Raw genomic sequence first — 24,684 nt, forward strand, 5'->3', positions numbered from 1 at the left:
TGCAATAAATAACGAGCGATAAGATAAAATGGATGCAACACTGGCCAACTGTTCTCTCTCTTTGTGTCAAATAGATACGTCTCCAAGTAATGAATTTGGTCTCGAAGGAAAATTTATTTCAATAAATTTAAGAAAAAATGAGAAACTCACTTACACAAGTTTAACTAATGATTACAATTAAGTTCTTTTTTTCGGAATAATTCTGAGTATTTTTTAATTGTGTCATTAAGCTTTACTCAATGTAATACTTTGAGTGTTATATTATTGCTTTTCAGAGACAAATTAACCCCCCAGGAAATTTGTTAATTGAACTCATAAATCAAATGTAAGAAGCAATTAAGATTCATAAGTATAAGATAATTATTATTGGCATTTACGAGTGAGGATTCAATACCTTTTTTAAGCTGAAACGTTCAAATTGCATATCTACACATTTTCACTATCTCCTGTCTGTCCTTTGTTAATGTAGAGAACAGAGTTAGATAGATGAAAATCGAGACCAGACATAGAAAATTGACTTGAAAAATGCTGTATGAAATTCCTTTAATAATTAACAGTTCAAATTCAGAAATTGTTTATATACTATTACACTTGAATTTTGAATTTTCTAAGTGTTAAAGTTTAGTAAACTAACAAATCTTAAAGAAGACAGCAAATGCTATTGTACAAATTCAGTGGAACCTGAAATAACGGCCACTTCAGTCTTTCAGGAACTTCTTTTAAACTAAAATGTAGAAAATAACCTGCAAAAAGCGGCCATTATTCAAATGTTTGACTATACTTACTCCTCTTGTAATTTTAATCATTTATCTGTCTACATAGTAAGGTTTCAAACGAGGTATAATTACTCGAGTGATAATCTTAGAAGTGCTAACAATTGAAAATTACCATTGTATTTCAAAATAAATTAGAAATTTATATAACAATAGCTCACTATTTTGGTGGTGTTTGATACGGACAATGCCACTTAGCAGGGACGACTATTGGTACAGGGCTGCATTAGTGTATTCTAAGCATCGTACACTACGTCATTTTTCTTCAACCATACTACTAACTTTATTAACACCTCTCTCGTGTTACAGTGAATAATTTGTTATACTGTCTTCTAATGGCTGCAATTTCGTACCATGTAGCAAATTCTTCATTGATATACGTTGATAGAAAATCGAAATTTCCAATCGACCTACCAAACTTTATAAAAGTTTAAAGCAACTAAGTATAATTATCGTATTACGATAATAAAATAGGCAAAAACCTTAATTTTGAAGATAAAGATCGGTTTTATTCCGATCCCACTCCAGATATAACACGTGACTCGCTCTATCTCCTCACTCCATCGACCTTTAACCACCAAAATTTAACAGTATCAGTGATCCTAACACATAAACCACCCTGCAAAATTTCAGAAAATTTCGACAAAAGACACAGGAGTTATTAAGCTTTAAAGTTGGGGAATATAATCGTGCCCTCACACAGCAACATCCATACCTACAGAAAAACCCCTGGAAATGTTTGCATTTCTCGACGTTTCAAAGTGTCCTAAGTTCGAAAAACGTAAAAGTATTGAAGGAGGGTGTCATATTTTGACCAATCGCCGTACTTTTCCTCTGTTATATATTACAGCCGAAAAAGTAGTAAAATTCATAATCAACTCTACCACTTTTTCTGTGGCAGAACAAAGAATTCCACATTGTTTATAGATCCGTTGGGATAATAAAAACTTATTACATTGTACGATATAAACATTATTATTCGAATAATATAGATCCCTTCCAAGCAACTGAATAAATAACATTCATGTAATAAAGTAGAATAATTCAGGATTAAGGTGATCCAATGACACCAGAAGTACTATAAATTTTTAAGGATTTTCTTTATATAAAGGAACTAAACAATAAAAAATAATTGTGATTAATAACTGTTATTTGGGTACAGTAATAATAATAATAATAAATTTTAATAAGAGAAAAGAATATCGTATAACGTTACAGAATCTTTACTTTCATTAATCAAATAGAAACTAGTGTTAAGTGTGTTTTTCAGTTGTTATTCGTTTCTATTTGTTATTCTTTTGTTATTTTATCGAATTAGAAAACGGAAAACAAGCTGACGACATTAATTTTTAATTGTTTTACTTTCCCAGCTGATATATATCAGGAAGATTCTATACGTTCGGTTGTTAGTGTTTTAATACACAAGACTTTGTTCACCCCCTTTGAAGCTTAATAACTCGTGTGCCTTTTCTCAGATTTTTCAGGTATACCGAAACATATACGTCACTTAATATATACGGGAAGTTTTTATATATTTACTCGGGGTTCCGGTCCCAAAGATTTTCATATCTGGTCTCGATTTTCATCTGTTATAGGCCTTGCAGCCTAACAAGAATTACTTTAACTCTGTTAATATTTTTACCAAAGAATTATTTAAAAGATACTCTCCTGGTATTTTGTAAAAAATACACATAAACTTTCCAACAGAGGACGATAAAATGTCCGTTCGATTCTTCGATATATCGTAAAGTATACAATGAATTACAAGATATTTTTGTTTTATATTTTATGGAAAACTATAAACAATGAAGAGAAATGTCATTTTTAAAGTACTAAATGGATGGATACCGAGGTATATTTGTTTCAACTTTTATAGGAAAACATAAACATATTTCCTAAAGTTTTTTTTTATGTGCTATCGTTATTATACGTGTGCAGTTTTTGTAAAGAGGGTGAAGCGAAGATATTTCTGATAACATTTAACCCTCCTGGGGACATAAAAGTGTTTTACTGACACATCCCGAATAGAATATCGCTGATACCACGATTTTTTCTGCTTATATTCTAAATACATGCATTTTAAAGATGCAAAAACAATGATAAACACAGCTGAGTTTCACTTTTAAGATAAGAATAAGAGAAACAAAACAAAAATTTTTTAAAATTTCTTCTAAAAACAACACTATTTTCTAGTTTTAGATCTATACATTATCATTGTTAACTGCCTATCTGTCTGTCTGTCTATCTGTCCATCGTTAATTTCGAGTTCTTAGTTAAACAGATTGAGACCTGAAGTACAAAGTATAGAGGCCAGAAACTTCGATTAATGTATTAAAAATAAATTTACTTTCTTCATAACAAAAGTGGAATATGTTAAATAAGTTAATAATATATTCATATATGTTTGCAAAAGAAAAATAAAAGAAAGCGCCAAGTAATGTTCTTTTTTTAGAACAACATCCTCCTGTCAATCAATATTTCTTTCTGAAAAATAAATGTAAAGTATACTGACAGAATATTTACAGAAAAATATAAAAAGCAGGAATTTTAAATTACTCTGCTCATCACACGACATAAATTTATATAAGGGAAATGATTAGGACAAAAGAAGGACTTGTAACTTCACTTAAAGGACACAAGAATCATCAAATTTTAGTCTCCTGAATAATAATAATAATAATAATAATAAACAGAAGTAGAAAAAAATCCAGGAACGAGTTACTTGTTATCAGGAAAAGTACGATGTACAGGGGCAAGACACGATTAAAATCGAGAGCATTTATCAAATTTTTTTTATATTTTATGGTTGGGAAATGTTTGACGAAAAGCTTAATTTTCAAGTATAAATTAGTTTCATAAAAAGAATTGTAAACGAGTAATATCCTCATTAAATCCAACACTACTCGAGATAAAACACACGACTCTCTCTCTCTCTCTATCTCTCCACTCCCTCGACCTTTAACCACCAAAATTTAACAGCAGAAATGCCCTTAATATCTAAACCTTTCTGCAAAATTTCAGGAATTTTCGATAAAAAATATACGAGTTATTAAACTTGAAAGTGGGTGAACAAAATTGTGCCTACACAGACAAAAATCCATATATACAGTAAAACAATCGAATTTGTTTTGCATTTCTGGTAGTTTTAATTTCTCTTGAAACCAAAAAAAACGTAAAAATCTCGAAGTGTCATTTTTATTCTAATATATTTTAAAATTTGATTGCAAATTTTTGTTAGAATCGTGTAATTTTTATTAAATAAATTGCATTATTTTGCACCATTTTCTCATGTAAATTTCCCATTATGATAATGGAAAGTTCGTGTAGAATGTTCTTTAATCAATTAAAATTGAATTAATAGAAAGTTTAAGTAGTAACTCGCGATAGCGACGACACAAATTATAAATCCGCTAATCATTTAAACGAAATATTACATCATTTTAATGATTTAATTGTCTTTCGGACAAAGATTGATTTAACGAATTCACCTAGATGTTAATTTCAGAATATTGCTTCATTTATGGTCTTTATATTATTAATACAAGTATTCTATACTTGTGCCGATGCACAAACGTTGGCCGCATGTAAAATATACACTTGGCTACAGTTTAAGACATTCATTATAGTTTTATTTGTAAATGGTAACTGGATACAAGAGCGATCTGCCGAGGGGAGATGTCTCATTAAAGGACTTCTTATGGAAACTGAAGAATTGGTCCTCATTGAGGTGTTACAAACGTGATAAAAACACGGAAAACTACACGTGGCTAGCCCGTTTATAGGGAACTGCACCCTAATTAGATGCTACAAACCTTATGGAAACCTGGAAAACTCCAGCTCTGTCGGAGAGGCGTGAATCCACTACCAATTAGTAGTAGTTTTATCCACAGTTTTAAAATAAGAAAGCGTAACAATTAAAGAACTTCATTTAAAATTGTAAAATATAATTACCTGATTAACAAGAAAACAAATTTACCTTTCTCTCCCTAACGAATGTGATAAATTTCTGTAATTAATTTCGATAATTTTAAGACAAATATCATTATAAATTACAGGAAGATATTTTCAGTTTCATTGCTTCATAAATGATGACATTTATTTATATAAATGCATATCTTTCATTTATAAAACAAATTAAGAATTAAACTAAACTTTTCATTCGAGCGATTAAGGTGTTAATCTACTCATTTATATATATAATAACTATTATTCCTGTACAATTTTAAACCATGAAATACCTTTTCTTTTCCCCCTTTGAAGCACTTTAATTCAATCAGGTAAGATGAACAAAAGTTTTAATTTACATAAATCAGCCTTCATTTTTTTTTCACTAGGACTATAAGTGACTTTCTAAAGTATTTTTTCGACACATAAAAGCAAAAATTTTACACCTGAGACGTGTTTGTAGGGAGAATTTCTTCTTTCAGAAGGCTCCAGAGTGTCATTCAGATTGGATCGAGAAGTGCTTTTAACGGATCGACACATGGCAAATGGAATCCGAAGCTATAAAAGAACTTTAAAGTATTGTAAACATACGTGTTATTTACGTTTGCTTTAGTTTGAATTTCCGAAGTTGACGTGATGGAAATTTCTATCTGCCATCGGAATTTAATTTCGATTAAGTTATAACTTGATAATTTTCTCAAATTATCAAGTTATACCGATAAAAACTCTCTTCGACTGCATGAAAGTGGTGTGTATGGAAGCTAAGGGAGGAGATTCCTGCCGGGAGGACTTTCTATGGAAGGAGTAGACCTCTTAGAGAGACTTTCTATGGGAATCTGCCCACCTATTTACGTGTTACTAACGTGTAGAAATCCGGAAAATGCCACGTTTGAGAGGAACGAACCCATGACTACGAAGCTTAGAATAGTGTCTTAAATAAATTTATCTATAAAAATAAAGTTAAATTAGTACATAAAACATAATTTATAAATAATTTGTGGCATGAACTAGTCATAGATTAGTCATTTTATTTCATATTTTGTGAGATAAAACTGTTAAACTTGGCTCAAATGGAACGACTAATAGACAAATCGGTGAATTTGAGTGAAAAAAGAAACGAAAAATTAAAGAAGATAAACTTTTAAATTTCTCATTTATCTTATTTTAAAATAATTCTACTGCAAAAATTTCGCTCCATTGAAGCATATCAAAAGACACTTGATAAATCAAAACAAGGAAGGATTAAAAGCGAATCCACGGAAGATAAATCACTCAGATTATATTCGAAGTTTCCACTTTATTTAATAATAAATAATCTTTGTTTATACCATAACATAAATTTCTTTCTCTTGACAAATCAATTTGCGTATTGGAAACTTTAAACATTTATTAAAATGATGGGTATCAAGTAAAATTATCTTACAAAAATCAATATAAATACCTTAGGTTATGAATTCGTTCATAAAATTAAGGTGAGGAATTCTACAAAAGAACACACAGACCAATATTTAATGCGAGAAGTCGAAAGCAGGGACGTCGAGAGGTAAAAACTAGTGATTTCTCTTTGTATAAATTCATTTTTTCTAACAAAACAGAAAATCTCTAAAAGCGCATTTTATTAATAAAAAAAATATTCTACTCATTTAATTTCTTTAAAAAATATGGCACAAGGGGGCCCACTAAGGAAATAAAGGTCCCCATTCTATCCCAACCTCCATAAAAACGAATACGATTTATCATTGCATCGATAACCAATAAAAATACAGAGGGCGTGGCTTAAAAGCTTTCAATTCATATCATTTCTAGTAATAAGGCGGGGAAGAACGAGTCACGTAATTAAAACTGCCAATCGGATTCGCGTATAGTTCGGATAACGGTGAGAATCAATAATCTAATGTGTTTGTAAAAATAAATGACATAAAAATAGCTTTATACAATATTTCTAATATTTACAATTAAATGTACAAAAAAATAAATAACAATCAGAAACGAGTTGCGTAACTTTTCCGGCAAAAGAATATATGATATATGACACCCCTGTATTTCCTAACCGCTTGACCTTTAACCTCCAAAATTGAACAGTATTAATCCCCCTAATACCCGAACCTCTCCGCGAAACTTCAGAAAATTTGAACAAAAGATACAAGAGTTATTAAGCTTTAAATCGGGTGAACATAATGGTTCCTCCAACACACATTAACAACCATACGTAGAGAAACTCCCTAACATTTTTTTTTGAATTTTCAATTATTATAAAACTTAATTTACTATATTATTATATGTACAAAATAGTTATTTTTTTTAAAAATCGTAATTAAATAATAATTTTAACACCGTGAAATCAATAGATTTATTTTCGCTGGTGTTAAAGTAAGTTACTCTCTTAACATTCATACATTTAAAATTTGAATGAAATTATTGTTATGTATACATTGTAGATAACTTCTAATTATGATTAAGTATACATTTACATAATTACATAAATTGTCACGTTGAGAAATGATTATTATTAAGGTATCCTCTTAAGTATTATATATTAAATTTGTGGTAACCTCTAATGTCAGACAAGCGAATGCATTAAAGCACTAAACGGATATTATATACACGAGTGAACGTCCCATTATTTTAATTTGTCTAAAATGTTGCTATATTAAATACGTTCGGAACTAAAACGTCTAACTTAATTTAACCATCGTCAATATACTGAATTGGGCTTACACAATTTGTAACGATAGCACTACGATATTGTATTAAATAATCACGTGATTTGTTAAATTTATAAACATAGGATGATTCAAAAGTCAGTTCACACACACACTCAGCTGAATAAACCTAAATACACACACACAACACACTGGAGAATATAACAGTCGCAGACTGAGTTTAGAATACTGTAGTGTGTTTTTTTGTTTACAGAATTGCAGGTACACGTGATTTGTTAAGTTTGTGTTGTAATTAATTAAGTAATCATAAACACAGGGTGTCCAAAAGTCAGTTAACTGTATTGTTTGGGCTTTACACACACGCACGCACGCACCTATATAAACCTAAACACACACAGACTAAGTTTAGTATAATGGTTTTTTGTTTACAGGATTGCAGAAACAAATATATATATATAATTCGAACACGTTAAGTAATGTTTAACAGTGGTTAACTGAGTTTTGTGTCACTTTATTTATTCCTAACGAAACTATTAATTAATTAATTAATTAACATTTGTAACAACAAATATACTTTTATAAACACATTTAGAACAATAGTCATTTGATAAACGTGCATTTAATACAATTTCACGTAAGAGGTATTAAACTGTATTGTTGGAACAAGTATATAGAATGAAGTATTACGTAAAACTGTATTATTATTATTATTTAAAATGTTGAATCTACAGAATGTATGGATTATTAAGATACAGCAGAACCTGTTCAAAACGAAACCTCATTATTTTCTGACAAATTGCACGACTCTACAAGAGACAATTGAGGAGTTTAGAGATGATAACTTCTAACGAAGGTTTATTAGAAATTAATTATCCTATACAAGCTGTATATGTAAGGATTTTTATTGTTAATATTTGAGTCTACGCAACAATCAAAACTTTCCAATTATTTCTACTATTATTGTTTAACAATTAATATTGAACAATACGATTATGTATTGAGCTTGCTTGCGATATTTCTTATTTTACGTTGATTGGAAGAAATAAACTTTATAAACTGGAAACAGTTAATTATTTATCTATTTATGTTAAATATTCTACATTTATTGACTTATCTCATGTGTATTTACATATATTTGCACTTGAAAACGACAAGAGTAATGACATTTCACCTGTGAAAGGATCAGCGAAGATGGCGGAACGTGACTCGATACATCGAAAGGTTATAAATGCGTGTGTGGATATGGATATAGCGCTATATCGAGGTTAAACGTAAGCTATATTCTTAATCTTTACTTTAAGTTGTAATTTAGGATAAACGAAATTGGTTGTAATGTGTAAACACCACTCGGTTCCACGAAAACGAATGAAACAGAAAGGGCTGTTAGCGCGGCATATGACCGTATACTAATTTATATTTTACGTATAATTAATATTTGTTTACACAGCAAACACTACCCATAACAATACACAGTGTAACGAGGCTGTACGAGTAATTGTTTTCTATGCAACGAAATTTAAATCAGGATGTAATAATTTCGTGAAAATAGAACATTATTCGAAATGACGAATCCCGAAGAAATCATTTTCTATTTGGTATTCAGCAACAGACACTCTGTCAAGCTGTCCTTAAACATACAACATGATATATTTTCTGTTACTTAAATTAAAATTGAATATATAATATAAGCGAATGTAAAGGATGGCCCAAAAATCAGTTAACAGGAATATATTTTTAAGTATAGATATGTTGAAAGTGAAGGATTCTCCTCAATCCTCATCATACATCAGGAAGATCTCTATCTTCAATAGACTGTTAGATGATGTTAAATGAGTAATTTAACCTTTGACCTTAGGTTCAGGAGCTTATTTTACACTAGAATTTTCTTTAAATAGCATTGAATTAGACATATTTAGCTGGATCTACATTAATTAATCAATAGAAAGTTACTTTCTTATAATTGTTTCATTAGTGGATGGAGTAAAACATATCGATCTTTAATTTGGATAATTAGAAATCCAGATGGATGATCCGTCTTTGATAATTAATGGATCTTATCACGTATTCGACTAATGATTCGTCTTAAGTAAAAAAGGTTTAATTATAATAAATCAAGTGGCACGAAGAAGAAGTAAATTAAACATTAATTGCATTGTGACATAATGTAATAAAGTAAAAATCACTTTCTTCCAATTATAATACAGAGAGAGTATAGCGATCGACCCCAAAATGACCCCTAAAATTTTTTACATTTTTGTACCTCGAGGATCTTGAAACGTCGAAAAATGCGAAAAATAAGGTTAGGGGATTTTTCTGTATGTAGGGATGTTAGTGCGTGTGTAGGGCACGATACTATTCACTCACTTTCAAGTTTAATAACTCCCGTGCCTTTAGTCGAAAATTCAATGTGATGCAGAAGTGAATGTACAGGGTGGCTCAAAATTTAGTTAACCGATATATATATCGGTTTATATTTAGGGCTATATATATATATATATACATCTTACCATGGACATTAGTTTGTCCATGGTAAGAGAACAACAGATATATATATATATATATACAGTATTTAGAATCAATTTAAAACTGCTTTTAACTCTGCTAGATTACGATCAACTATTCCAAAACTGGCGTTCAAACATTATTATAAAAGTATATAGCCATGTTAACTGACATTTGGGCTAACCATCACACATAGCGTAATGGCGTTGACATCTATTATAATTATATATATATATATATATTATAATTGCTAAACTATATCATACAAAAGGCAAGGAAGTCTTCCTTACATTAGTTTGTCCATGGTAAGAGAACACACTGTTGGACGATATAAAAAGAGAGTAAAACAGGGAGCATCCGAAGATATACTACTGATAAGAATGAATATAAGCACGAAAGGTATGGGAAAAGGTGCGAGGAGGGAGATAAAGGTTGGTAGACTGTAATCTAGAGAAATCTGTTAAATGGATGAATGTATAGGTGTGATCCCTCTTGCCTCTTGTCCACATCTTTTGGGAAATGGGTGTGAGCACATCGTTATGGAATGTTCGATGTAATAATATAAATGACGCGTATCCTGGTAAAGCAGTTTTAATACGATAGATAAGCGAGCTAATTTGAAACGAACCACGTCATTGGCTCACTCATCCAGCTGTGTTAAAGCCATTTTACTAGGCGACTTGCCTTAATAATGAAGTACTGTATATTTTATTTTTCTTTAGAATTAAAGAAGAAATGGAGAAATTCAATAAATTCCAAATAAATTTCTATATTTTTGGACTCCTAGGACCTTGAAACGTCGAGAAATACAATAAAATTTCGATTTCTTTTCTGTATGTAGTAGTGTGTGTAGAGGCACGAGTTTGTTAACTCACTTTGAAGCTTAATAAGTCCTGTACCTATCGTCGAAAACTTTCTAAAATTTTGTAGGGAATTTTTAGTATTAGGGGCATTAATACTATTAAATTTTGGTGGTTAAAGGTCCAGAGGGTTGGTGAAATTGAGAGGGGCACGTGTCGTATCTTAATGATTTTACTCGTTATTAGTATTTACAATTTTCTATAAAAACTCTTCTTTACCTTCAAAATTAAGCTTTTTTTCCAGTTTATATCATTTAATAATATAAAATGTTTTTTTTTTAAATAAAACGTCATAACAGATGGCGCCACGCGCAATTTTAAATATTGTTGCCGGGAAAGTTACGCAACTCGTTGCTTTTTTAATTGACTGATTCGATTTATGCAAATTATATGTCCCATTTTGCATTCTCCATAGTATTTTCGCATTATGCAATACTTAGATTATACATACATTTACCATTGTATAAAGTTTATTGTGTATTTAAAATGAAATTTCGCTGGTGGCTGATCTTAGCACGAATTTTCACGCGCGTATTCGTGTTAATTTTTATAATAATTATATGTTAAAACACGATATACGTCAAGTATAAAAGAATTGCATGGAAGAGGCCAAATATTTGTATTAATTCGTGAACTAATATTTATTTATTAATTTTTTTTCTTAACTAATATAAATTTAGAAAGGTAAAGGAAAATATTTACTTTCCTCAAAGAGAAACTTTCAATTAATATTTACTTTATGGATATTTGCATTTATTTTATTAATCGCTAAATGCGGAAAAACACCGAAGACACGTGTACAGGCAGAAGTAATAAAACAGGAGATAAAAATAAACAAAACTGTCGATATATTAAATGAAGTTTACTTTGTACAATGGAGAATTTCTGTGTTAAATTTGGAAATAATCCAAATTCGACAGACAAATACTACGTAAATATTTCTTTATTAACAGATAATAATGCCATTATTGCTTGTATTAACGATATTTCTAAGATTAGTTTGAGTCGTCATTCTTTTGTATTCGTGAGAAAATTACTTTAATATTCAATTAATAAATAATCACATCGGCATTAATTGTAAAATGACAGAAGATATCGATCCTCTTGCAAAGATAGAGAAATGATAAACGCTCTGGGAAATCCAAGATCGAATCTCTGATTGATTAATTTTCAGGTCTTATTTCTAATGTGGGCCTGGACCCATAATTGGTATAAAAATGGTCTCTCAGTGCCCACAAGCAGAAAGAATTTAAAAAAATTCTCTTATAAAGTATAAATAATAGGTAAACAACTCAAACTAATTATCTTCCCATTTATTTTGTAAGATTTTGCACTTAATTTGTTAATTTACTGCTATGTTTCTTGTATTGTATTGTATAATTCTTGTGTGTGTATCTTGCCTATTAGATAAATTACCGTTGTAACTGTATTGTACATCTTGCATTATTGCAAGATTGCATTATTGTGCTGTAATTTTCAAATTGCAGACCTATACATTCTTACTAGCGTCTGCTTGTTTGTCTGTCCTACCTTGATTTCAAGAATGGAGTTAGGTAGAAGAAAATCGAGGTTAGATATGGGAAAATTAGGCAGAGTAAGCACTGATTAACCATGCTTTATTCTAAATCCTTAATTTTCCTCGTCAAGAAATATTATACAGTAAATATTAACAACTAAACGTAAAGACGTACGACAATGAAACGAAAAAATCAATTAAATATTAATAAAAATTACGGTCAAAAAAATATGCAGTAGTTCCCAAGACGTCAGCTTAAAATCGTTCAGAAACACCGACATTTACAGAATATAGGATTGATCTTCTAGAAAAAAAGGGTTTCTGACCATGACACAAGACATTTCAAACATCGCACAATAGTTTACCAGGACTCTGTGGTAGTATCTGTCGCTATCGATTTTTAAGTATGCCTATTGTATTTTACTACAACTTCAAAATATTTTTGTGTTAAGTACAAATTTTAATGTGCCAAATCAAATTGGAAGTGAATAATGACAATAGAGGATTCGATATATATAAAGAAAAATGCATAAAATTAATAACAAATTTTATATTGTTAATCGGGTTTTAGTACCTAATCTTTCCATATCTGGTCTCGATTTCCATCTATTTAACTTCACTCTCTATCATCTCTTATTTACATGGTATTTTCTAATAATTATTTATATTATCTTGTAATATAAGTGAAAATTTTTGTCTTGTTAAATACAAAAATAAAATAAAATAATAAAAGAATTTCATTTTACAGTTTAAATTAAATTAGGCTGGAAAATAAATTCCATTTGTCAGTCTCTTTTGTTAATCTCAAGAGAGATGTTAGAAGGATGAAAGTCGAGACCAGATATGAATAACTCAGCATCTGGATACGTGATTAACTATAATTTTTCTCCTAATTACATCTATATTGTTCTACAGTGATTACAATTCTAGTTTGAAAAATCAAAGAGTAGTTACGTCCCTGAATTATTTGTTATATTAAATTACACAGCAACATACCCTATATATTTGAAACATAGTTCATCAGTGACCGAGTGGATAAAACGTGTGTTCAGTGGTTTTATCCACTCGATTACTTTAACACTGGTTTTAAATTGTCGTGGGTTTGCATGTAAAACCAACATGCTGGCCAGGTTTACTTAGTTATCTTCTCGTTTCTAACACTTATTTTCTACAGAAAGTCAGGAAGCATCCCTATGTGTTGAATTGTATCCCATTAATCATTTAACTATGTAAATCTTAGCACACAACTCGTATTAGCGATACTTTTCAAAGGGTTTATTGTTTTTACATCTCTGAAAGCTGTTCTAATAATTAAATATATAATTTTTCACTGTTTAGTAAAGTAAAGCAACCGAACAAGGCCTTTATTATCGATTCGAAGATAAAATTTCTATTTTTAATTTCCAAATTTTTAAACAATTCGAGTTCATACATCCATTTAACTCGTTATATTTGTAGCCTTCATTGTACAAACAAATATTGACAGCCACAAATGTGTTAGATTAGCATCACTTTATTGAGACCGCAACTACGTAGCGTGAATTATTTTTAATTAACTTTCGACTAAATTGAGATTATTGCAACTCGTAAATTAATTTTATCTAATTACTTTCCCTTCTTAATAATTTATCATTTTCCCAGTATTTTCTGTGCAAAATGTATTTATACTTAATTGATAAAGATACCGAAGAAAATCTAATTACTATATAACAACTCTATTAAAACTTATATATCAAAGTAGACAAAATTATTGTGGCTTCGTCACAATGCTGGCTGAAATCGAGAGCATATGCTTCAGATTAAAAGAATTAAAAATAATTCATTTAATCTAAAATATATGCTCTTGATTATTTCATTAAATCTGATATATGCTCTCGATTTTAGATGTAATCTAATGTATATGCTTTTGACAATTCCATCTAATCTAAAATATGCACTCTCGATTTCAGATTTAATCTAAAATATATGCTCTCGATTTCAGATTTAACCTGAATATATGCTCTCGATTTTAGTAATATCTTGCCGCTGTAAAACATGTTTTTCCTGATACCGAAGAAGTCATGATATGTAACTCGTTCGCAGCGCCATTATTCCCTTAGTGGGGAATTTTGAAACTGAATTTCTTCATCTACGAAATGTCTTCCATATGTCTGAAAACATCAGCGTGCAAAATTTGGTTGATTTTGGAATATTACTTATCTCTTCAGCAGCATTGTATAACAATCTTTTAATTAAGATAATCCGATATAAAGATTAATATCTAAATACAGATCTATGTATTAATCTATATGTATAAAAAGTAAAAATATATATGTATAGATAATTTTCTTTATAGCAATTAATGTAATAATATCAAATAGGAACAGCGCCCAATAATCGGTGCGTGGATAAAACCAGCAAACACTAGTTAGTCGCGGGTTTGCATCTGGCCAGATGAAGTTTTTCGGGTTTCCTTCACGTGTCTAACACTGAATAGAGGTCAGTTTACTATAAAATTCCTCCAAGGAGGCACTTCCTCCTTAGCAGATCGCCCAATGTTGCATTGTTTATTCAAGTTTGTATTACATAAGTACGATGTATTATGTAAAACCGTGTGTAAACAACTGGTGGTAATGGATAACCTGTAAACAGTCTTTTGATACGCTTGTTTGTTAAAGTAAATTATTCAAAAATTTACTTTACGAGCGTATCAAAAGACTGTTTACAGGTTATCCATTACCAGGATTTGTTTACACGTGGTTTTACATAATACATACTTCGTTTTTAATTATTTCTGAGATAATTCAACAAGGTTATTTAACAACAGTAAATAAAAACAATTACAATACCTGTTCCTGTGACGTTCTCCCTTGACTTCTGTCCTTTCTGATACTTCTTTCTTATTATTTTCTATTTTGTAACCAAAGAAAGTAGTATTTCTGGAATAAAAACAAATAGAATTTTGTCACATAATGTTAATATTATATTAGCCATTTTGAACATAAAAAAGTGATTTATGTTTATTTATATATTTTTGAAGTTAAATCTATCTTTCAGTACACACACCATCAAAGAACCAACCATACCAATAGAAAGAATTAAGTACAGTGGAAGTACTACTGGATTATCAATGCAAATGGGTAGAGCATGTTCACAGTATGGCAGAAAGTACATTATACGAACGTTCATATCAACCTAGAGAGTAGCTAGGTAAAAGTTTGGTTCAGTTTATTTCCATACGAAAACACACGTGGGCCGAAATGAGGATGCTTCCCGGCAATACTTTATATGGAAACTGGCCCATATTTTGGTGTTATAAACCCGGAAACAGTTGGCCAGCCTATTGGCCAAGTGGGTACCCACCACCAACTACCGGTGTTCGGTGCTATCATTAATAATCAGTTCAAAAAAAAGCACGTAGAAGATGAAGAGAACAGGACAATTTCAGTTTTTAAGAAAAAAAAAATCCCATACTCGTGAATGATGGTGATAAATCTTCTTTTCATGAATGTAAACAAATTTTTAAGTATTTTAGCAAGATATATTTAAAAATTATTCTTATTTATGTAAACAATTTAAGCAAAAATCATTACTTTATAACTGTAGCGTGACTTTTTAGTATAAATCTTCTATACTGAAAACAAATTCTGTATATCAAATGATATCTTTAAACTTATCTTTAGTAAATTTTAAAATGCAAATTCGTTTAGCTCAAAAATTGAAGAAAAGTCTCATACATTTACATAAAATTTCACGTATAAGAATATTTAAATATTTGTCATAGAAAATACACATGGTTTAAGGGAAAGTATACATTATATTTAATAATTAATGCTTACTCTGCACAACTAAATTACTAAAATTTGAAGCAAACTCTAATTATCTATCTCAAAATAATGAAACGAGGTTCAGAAACTAACAAAATCTCATGCAGTAGTGTAACTATAACAGATATTAGTGGACCCTTTATCAGTACGTGCAAACTTACATTCACCCCTTTATCACTGTGAATGAAGAGTCAATTTTTAGATGCGTGTGCTACATTCAAACTTCTGCTCTGCCCTTATTTTATTCTTTCTTTATATATTTACAAAGGTAAGAGGTTCGGTCCTTTGGACCTCTCTGTCAGGTTACGTCACTAATTATGTGGACTATTTCGATACATTTAGTTTATTTAATGAATTCATAACCGTGATAAGTTTAAAATAATATTCACTTTACTCAAAGTTTCTAATAGGAATATCAGGTTCTTCATCGTTATTTTAATCTCAATACGTTTTTAATTAACAATTTATACGTTTAAACACAGAAATTTAATTGGAATATTAAGATAATCACAAAGAAGTTCACCTAAAAAAATCGATAATGTCAAAAGACTTAAATTGTCTCGATAATCTTCTTAACTGCCCTCATCTTAACTTTCATATTTCTTCGTAAAAAATCAATTTACGATGTACTAAAGCTACTTTTAGATGTTTATAATCCCCATAACACTTTAATTTTACTCCTCTTACGTTACACTTTCTGGCTTTCTGGTTCCTTTACTCTTCTCGATTATTACAATTTATAAATCCTATCGACGACCCTACGGAAGAACTCCTATATTAAATTTTTCTAAATTTTGTCAAGATTTGTTTAAAATATTTTAAATTTAAAAACTCCAGCGAAGAGTTGCGTAACTTTCCCAGTAAAAAAAGGTTAAATTTTCGTGCAGCGCTACAATAAACGAAATATAGGCGAAAAATTTAGATTTTAAGTGGTAATAATATTAAATAGAGCCTCATAACACGAGTCAAATAGCTTAGGAATTTGGCCAAGCAATAGACTGTGAAAACGTAATTATCACAGTCTACGAGCCTGCATAATGTAACACTACTTAAGAAAATGATAATAACAAATGATTTTATTCAAGTTCTGTTTATACAAATGAATTGGTTTGATCAGAACAAGATACACCATTACGTCAGTTTAATGTAATCTTGTGCTTTCTTATTATAAAATTCTAATGCATATTATTGTGACATTGCCATACAATAATATTAAATCATATTTTATGCAGTTCCATCTTGGAAATTCGTATACAGTAAGCTTTCCCTGACTGCTCTCGATTTTATAAATCTTGCTCCGTTCTTAAGATTAACGAAGACAACCAGAGACAACCAAACAGACGATCTTGAAAATTTGCAATTTTCTTCTAAACTTTTTAGGCTGCAATTCGAAAACTGCAGCCCAAAAAAAAAACATTAATAAAAATTTTTCTAAACAATAGCAAAGCGATACATAAATTTCATACGATGCCAAATATACCTGGNCAGTACACACAGCATCAAAGAAACAACCATATCAATAGAAAGAATTAAGTACAGTGGAAGTAATACAGGATTATCAATGTAAATGGGTAGAGCATGTTCACAGTATGGCAGAAAGTACAATATACGAACGTTCATATCAACCTAGAGAGTAGCTAGATAACAGTTTGGTTCAGTTTATTTCCATACGAGAACACACGTGGGCAATTTTCCGAAGTGAGGATGCTTTCCGGCAATACTTTATATGGAAACTGGTCCATATTTTGGTGTTATAAACCCGGAAACAGTTGGCCAGCCTATTGGCCAGGTGGTACCCACCACCAACTACCGGTGTTCGGTGCTATCATTAACAATCAGTTCAAAAAAGAGCATGGAGAAGATGAAGAGAACAGGACAATTCCAGTTTTTAAGGAAAAAAAATCCCATAGTCGTGAATGATGGTGATAAATGTTCTCTTCATGGATGTAAACAAATTTTTAAGTACTTCAGCAAGATATATTTAAAAATTATTCTTATTTATGTAAACAATTTAAGCAAAAATCATTACTTTATAACTGTAGCGTGACTTTTTAGTATAAATCTTCTATACTGAAAACAAATTCTGTATATCAAATGATATCTTTAAACTTATCTTTAGTAAATTTTAAAATGCAAATTCGTTTAGCTCAAAAATTGAAGAAAAGTCTCATACATTTACATAAAATTTCACGTATAAGAATATTTAAATATTTGTCATAGAAAATACACATGGTTTAAGGGAAAGTATACATTATATTTAATAATTAATGCTTACTCTGCACAACTAAATTACTAAAATTTGAAGCAAACTCTAATTATCTATCTCAAAATAGTGAAACAAGGTTCAGAAACTAACAAAATCTCATGCAGTAGTGTAACTATAACAGATATTAGTGGACCCTTTATCAGTACGTGCAAACTTACATTCACCCCTTTATCACTGTGAATGAAGAGTCAATTTTTAGATGCGTGTGCTACATTCAAACTTCTGCTCTGCCCTTATTTTATTCTTTCTTTATATATTTACAAAAGTAAGAAGTTCGGTCCTTTGGACCTCATTGTCAGGTTACATCACTAATTACATAGACTATTTCGATAAATTTAGTTCATTTAATGAATTCATAACCGTGATAAGTTTAAAATAATATTCACTTTACTCAAAGTTTCTAATAGGAATATCAGGTTCTTCATCGTTATTTTAATCTCAATACGTTTTTAATTAACAATTTATACGTTTAAACACAGAAATTTAATTGGAATATTAAGATAATCACAAAGAAGTTCACCTAAAAAAATCGATAATGTCAAAAGACTTAAATTGTCTCGATAATCTTCTTAACTGCCCTCATCTTAACTTTCATATTTCTTCGTAAAAAATCAATTTACGATGTACTAAAGCTACTTTTAGATGTTTATAATCCCCATAACACTTTAATTTTACTCCTCTTACGTTACACTTTCTGGCTTTCTGGTTCCTTTACTCTTCTCGATTATTACAATTTATAAATCCTATCGACGACCCTACGGAAGAACTCCTATATTAAATTTTTCTAAATTTTGTCAAGATTTGTTTAAAATATTTTAAATTTAAAAACTCCAGCGAAGAGTTGCGTAACTTTCCCAGTAAAAAAAGGTTAAATTTTCGTGCAGCGCTACAATAAACGAAATATAGGCGAAAAATTTAGATTTTAAGTGGTAATAATATTAAATAGAGCCTCATAACACGAGTCAAATAGCTTAGGAATTTGGCCAAGCAATAGACTGTGAAAACGTAATTATCACAGTCTACGAGCCTGCATAATGTAACACTACTTAAGAAAATGATAATAACAAATGATTTTATTCAAGTTCTGTTTATACAAATGAATTGGTTTGATCAGAACAAGATACACCATTACGTCAGTTTAATGTAATCTTGTGCTTTCTTATTATAAAATTCTAATGCATATTATTGTGACATTGCCATACAATAATATTAAATCATATTTTATGCAGTTCCATCTTGGAAATTCGTATACAGTAAGCTTTCCCTGACTGCTCTCGATTTTATAAATCTTGCTCCGTTCTTAAGATTAACGAAGACAACCAGAGACAACCAAACAGACGATCTTGAAAATTTGCAATTTTCTTCTAAACTTTTTAGGCTGCAATTCGAAAACTGCAGCCCAAAAAAAAAACATTAATAAAAATTTTTCTAAACAATAGCAAAGCGATACATAAATTTCATACGATGCCAAATATACCTGGCTGCAATTTTTTAATCACATTTTTAATTTATTTCAATTAAAATATACGCTTTCCATCTCAAATTAGTTGTAGCTTGCCCCTGTAAATCATACTTTTCCTTTAACAGCCGAGTCATGCTGGTGATCTACCGAACTCTGTTTAGCGAAAATGTTTGAATCTAAATAACGTGACTTCCGGTAAAAACCGAAAGTTCTTATATAGTTATTCGAATCTTCCTCTTTATAACGTTTCCATATCCTGTCTCGTCTTACATGTATCTAACTCCGTCCTCGAGAGTAAAATCTACAATCTTATCAAATTTTAGCCCAATAAAATGACTTTTTACAGCAATTTCTTGATATTTTTTTAAATCAAAAATAGTTTATATATACATTATACAAACGTAACAAAAGATAATAACATACAGAAAAACAATAAAATCGTTTTACATTCTTTTGTAGAGAATAGAAAATAAAACTGACAAGAAAATAAATTATTTGATTTTATATTTGTTCTTTTATTTTTCTTTAAATTCAACGTTTTTATAATAAGTAAATTACGGAAGATATCTTTTCTAAAAACATTTCAAATGTATACATAAAAGAAAATAAGCTCCTGAATAAAAAAAAGAAGGTAATCCAAACAAAAGCTTTCTAGTTCAATTCGAAAAAATGTAATGTGGAATTCCACGGAGATGAAGTCAGTTATTTATTTCGATTTATTTTCAAACAACATTAGTATCTGTTAGATAAAAAAAATTTATTTAATCGAAAATAAATCTAGGCAATTTAATTAAATAATATAAAAATGTATAAAGCTATTAAAATGTTTTTCTTTTCAAATTTCTTTATAAGATGTATTTATTAAAGGTACAACATGACCAGAAGTTCGTATAAAGCTAATCGTACCCCTAAGCTTTTCATATCTGCTCTAGATTTTCTTCTTAAGAAAGGCAGACAGATTACAGTAGGAATGTATACAATACATAAAATTCCTGTATTCTCTATAAACAGCATAAAACAATGACATGTCTAAAGACATAGGAAGGCATTAAGCAAACACGTGCCTCTTTCTATTAAGATGTGACAAAGAGAGACAGAGGGATGTGAAATTAATAATAATTTTCAAGGTAAATAATTAGCAATACATGTGTAATTATAACGCATAGTACACGTACATTGTAATAAAGAATAAAGACATATAAACAGGAGTAAAACTGTTTTATTTCATTTTATCTTTATTATTTCGCATCCTTACAGATAAAGCAGTTAAACAGTTTCATATAAGACATTACTTATAAATAATACATCCAATTTCTTGTGTTTTCGTGGTCGAACGACTCTCGATTTGATATATTAAGTGAAGTTATTTCGTCTGCTGGGTAAAAAAAATGACAGAAAATATGATTTTAACAAGGAATAAATCGATGTTTACATAAATAAAACGTTAAAAAATATTACTTTTTTCAAGGAAAACAAAATGCTAGAAATGAAACGATTTTCCAGTGAAATCAGCTTACAAAATCGAAAACCTAAGAGCAAGAAGCCATGACTAATTATATACGAACTTCCGATCTAAATTAGAAGACACGTGATGTCAATTCAAAAACTCCCCCCAAAAAAAGTTAGATAGATGACTGGCACGACTCTCTTGCTAACAGGGAAAGTATGATTTACAGGGGCAAGCCACTACTAATTTGAGGTGGAGAGCGTATATTTTAAATTAAATATATTAAAAATATGATTAAAAAATGCAGCCCGGCATTATGACGATGTCATAATAAATGATTGTTCCTTTCAAAATGCTTTTTACATGTAATTAGATTAACAGATTGTCGTGATTAAGAAAAACAGACAGAACATTCAACTGGAAGACACTAGTAGAAATTTATAGGTCTGCAATTTTTATAATTGAAGCTGAATAATATATATATATATAGGAAAGTTTTCCTGTGAAATTAAACTTCTCATGCATGCAAACGTATACAGTACTTATTTTTTTTAATAATTTCTAATCTTTCCACAACAACAGGCTTGTCACAGGGTTTTTTTCATGTGTATAATACCTAAATACGGACCAGTTTCCTGGGAGTGACAAATTGCTCACGTGTCCGGTTGTCATAAAGAAATAAACAAAACAATCGCTAATTAATAATAAATAAAAATTCCTCTGTAATCAGAAACTATTCAGAGACTTCAGTCATTCGAAAAATTCTTACTATCTCATTCTGTAAATCAATAGGAAATGGGAGTAATTGCGAAGAATCTGCCAAATTGGAGTAATTAACTATCATTCCGTTCCATCCGAATCCACCGAAATGATCAAATCCTGTTGTTTGGCTAATACTCTATTTACTCCAAACTTAAGAAATTGTGTGCTATTGAGATCAACGTCAGTAAAACTATTAAAAAAACACAAAATTTTCTGTTCAATCCAGCGAATGCAATACAGTTCCTCAGAAAGACTATCAAAGTCATTGTGTCTGAGTTATGCTGTCATTTAACTGGTAGAACAACTCAGTTTGTCCACCACTAGACGTAACTTTCTAGGCAAAATAATTCAAAATGGCGCCAAACACAATTTTGAATTATTTTGCCTGGAAATTTTGCCAATAAAATTTAAACAAGAAGAGCTCGTGTCTTTCGTGAAATGTTCCTAAACAAATATTAGAGAGGAGGCTAAGATCGTTGAAAAAACACTTAATGGAGCGAAAGTAAGACACTTGCAATCGTAAGAACGAGTGATGAAAACGACCTTACGACAATGTCACTCTACTTTTATTTTCCCTTTGAATTGTGTCTAGTCGTTAGCTTCGAATTAGCTTTTTTCTAACTACCCCTAGATGTTAGCTTTGCTTCATTTGCTTTATGAACGTCTCATTTGTTACTTTCATGATGTTAAGAGGGAAATTATGAAGATCGGTCAAGAAATAACCTACCCCCGCAAGTATTTTATATTGTTTGAACTCGGGGAAACGTAGAGAAATGCAAAAAAAATCAGAGGTTTTTTCTGTACGTATGGATGTTAGTGTGGGGAGAACGATTTTATTCACCAAATTTAAAGCTTAATAACTCCTGTGCCTTTTGTCAAAATTTTATGAAATTTTTCAACAAGGTTTATGCATTAGGGCTGTTGATGCGGTTAAATTTTAGTGGTTAAAGGTCGAGGGGTTGAAGAGATAGAGGGGGTTGTCATATTACAAGTGAGGTCGTAATTAAATTAAAGATTTTATTCGTTATTATCTTTTAGATATTTTTATGAAACACATCCCTACTCTCAAAGTTAAGCAATTTCCATTTTATAATAATTAATAATTTAAAAATACTTAAACAAAATTTCGTAAGAGATAGTGCCACATACAATTTTAATTCTTTTCGCCGGGAAAGTTATGCAACTCCGTCCTGGATATTTTTCTTTAAATCTACCTCAGAATATATAATCTACACAAATATAAAGAAATACATACAAGTAAGCTAACTTCTCGTTTATATATGAAAACTTTTAAAGAAATCTTCTTACTGAAAAATTAAACTTTTTAATTTCTTCAACGTTTGCTTCTGACATTGGAGCAAAATTAATATTCTCGTGTTTATAGTAATTTCTCGATCCATTTATCTTATTTAATTCATTAATTATCTTATAAATTCCCAAAGACAATATGAAAAGAGAGATATACACTACAACTGCTGAATAAGGAATTTATTTCTAAAATGATCCCAACCAAAGGAAGTGGTTTTTGGAAAAGACAATACTTTCTTCCCCACTGAAGTTCCTGTCAAGATAACAATCGTGTTACAGACTTATCTCTTATCCTTCTTGATAAATCTTGCGGCTGCTGTCTGCCGACGTCTCTTTTGTTTGTCGACAGATTTCCAAGATGTCACAGAAGATTTATTTACAGAATTCACCCCTAAAGTATTTAGTTTCCAGTTATATAACGGATAAAGTTGCTCTCTTCATTCATAAAACAAACTTATTTTTCATTTTATACTGTAAATTCCATTGAAACGAGCATGGAAATCAATAAAATACATCTCTTACTTTATCTCATTGAGTTGCAATTTCCGAATTTTTGACCTGTACATTCCCACTTGTCCGTCTGTTTGTTTGCTCTTCCTTAATCTCTAGAACGAAGTTATATCCATTTAATTCAATTATATCCATTAAATTTAGGAGCGAAACCACTTCAAGTATTGTTGGAGTTTCGACTCCTTAGAGTTGGTCCTATTCTATTTTTCAAATATAAATAATTTCTACCTTAAATAAGCCAAAAACTAGTAAAATTCTTTAAACATCTTTCATATAAGCTTACAATAAAGGATAAACATTAAGTTCGAATGATGCCCTTCTTCACGTTTGACTTAATTAAAAACACATCCCGAGAGAAGAAAGTACTTCAGGAACAATTAACTCTCGACTTTCTTCCTAAAAAAGGGGGAGAGCAAACAGAATTAATTAAATAATACTAACTGATCCACAGGAACAATTATGATAATGAGTCTGTTCGTTCTTAAATTTTTAAATTTCTTTCACTCGAATATTTATTTCAATCACAGAATTTAATATTAATAATCTCATTTTAATTGAAATTAATTTTTAAGTATGTAAAATTAAAGAAAACAATAATAGCTGCTTCTAGAAGCTTCCCAGTGTTAAGATAATGGAGAAGTTTACGTTCAGAATGGTTAAATTTTTTTCTTTTTTGGGGGATGGGGAAAAACAAACAACCCATCTTTACCCTCAAAATTAAGCTTTTCGCCAAAAAAAATTTTAAATAAAATTTCCTAACAGATGGTGCCACACGAAATTTTCTTTATAGCCGGGAAAGTTATGCAACTCATTGTTTTTTTAAACGATATCATATCTTACTGTATGAGTATAATAAAAACAGAT

At 30.1% G+C, this 24,684-nt stretch overlaps 1 long non-coding RNA gene across 1 annotated transcript in view; it reads right to left on the minus strand.

Annotated features, from left to right (window-relative positions):
* Positions 1–15,080: 15,080 nt before the first annotated feature.
* The window catches only part of LOC111617869, a 121,789-nt gene continuing 112,185 nt past the window's right edge, over positions 15,081–24,684 (minus strand). Inside the window, exon 3 of the long non-coding RNA XR_002755501.1 lies at positions 15,081–15,177. This is a non-coding gene — a long non-coding RNA (uncharacterized LOC111617869). The remainder of the gene's footprint in view (positions 15,178–24,684) is intronic.

The sequence above is a fragment of the Centruroides sculpturatus genome, unplaced genomic scaffold (assembly GCF_000671375.1).
Source record: "Centruroides sculpturatus isolate CEXI.00-Female unplaced genomic scaffold, Cexi_2.0 scaffold173, whole genome shotgun sequence".
Classification (NCBI taxonomy): domain Eukaryota; kingdom Metazoa; phylum Arthropoda; class Arachnida; order Scorpiones; family Buthidae; genus Centruroides; species Centruroides sculpturatus.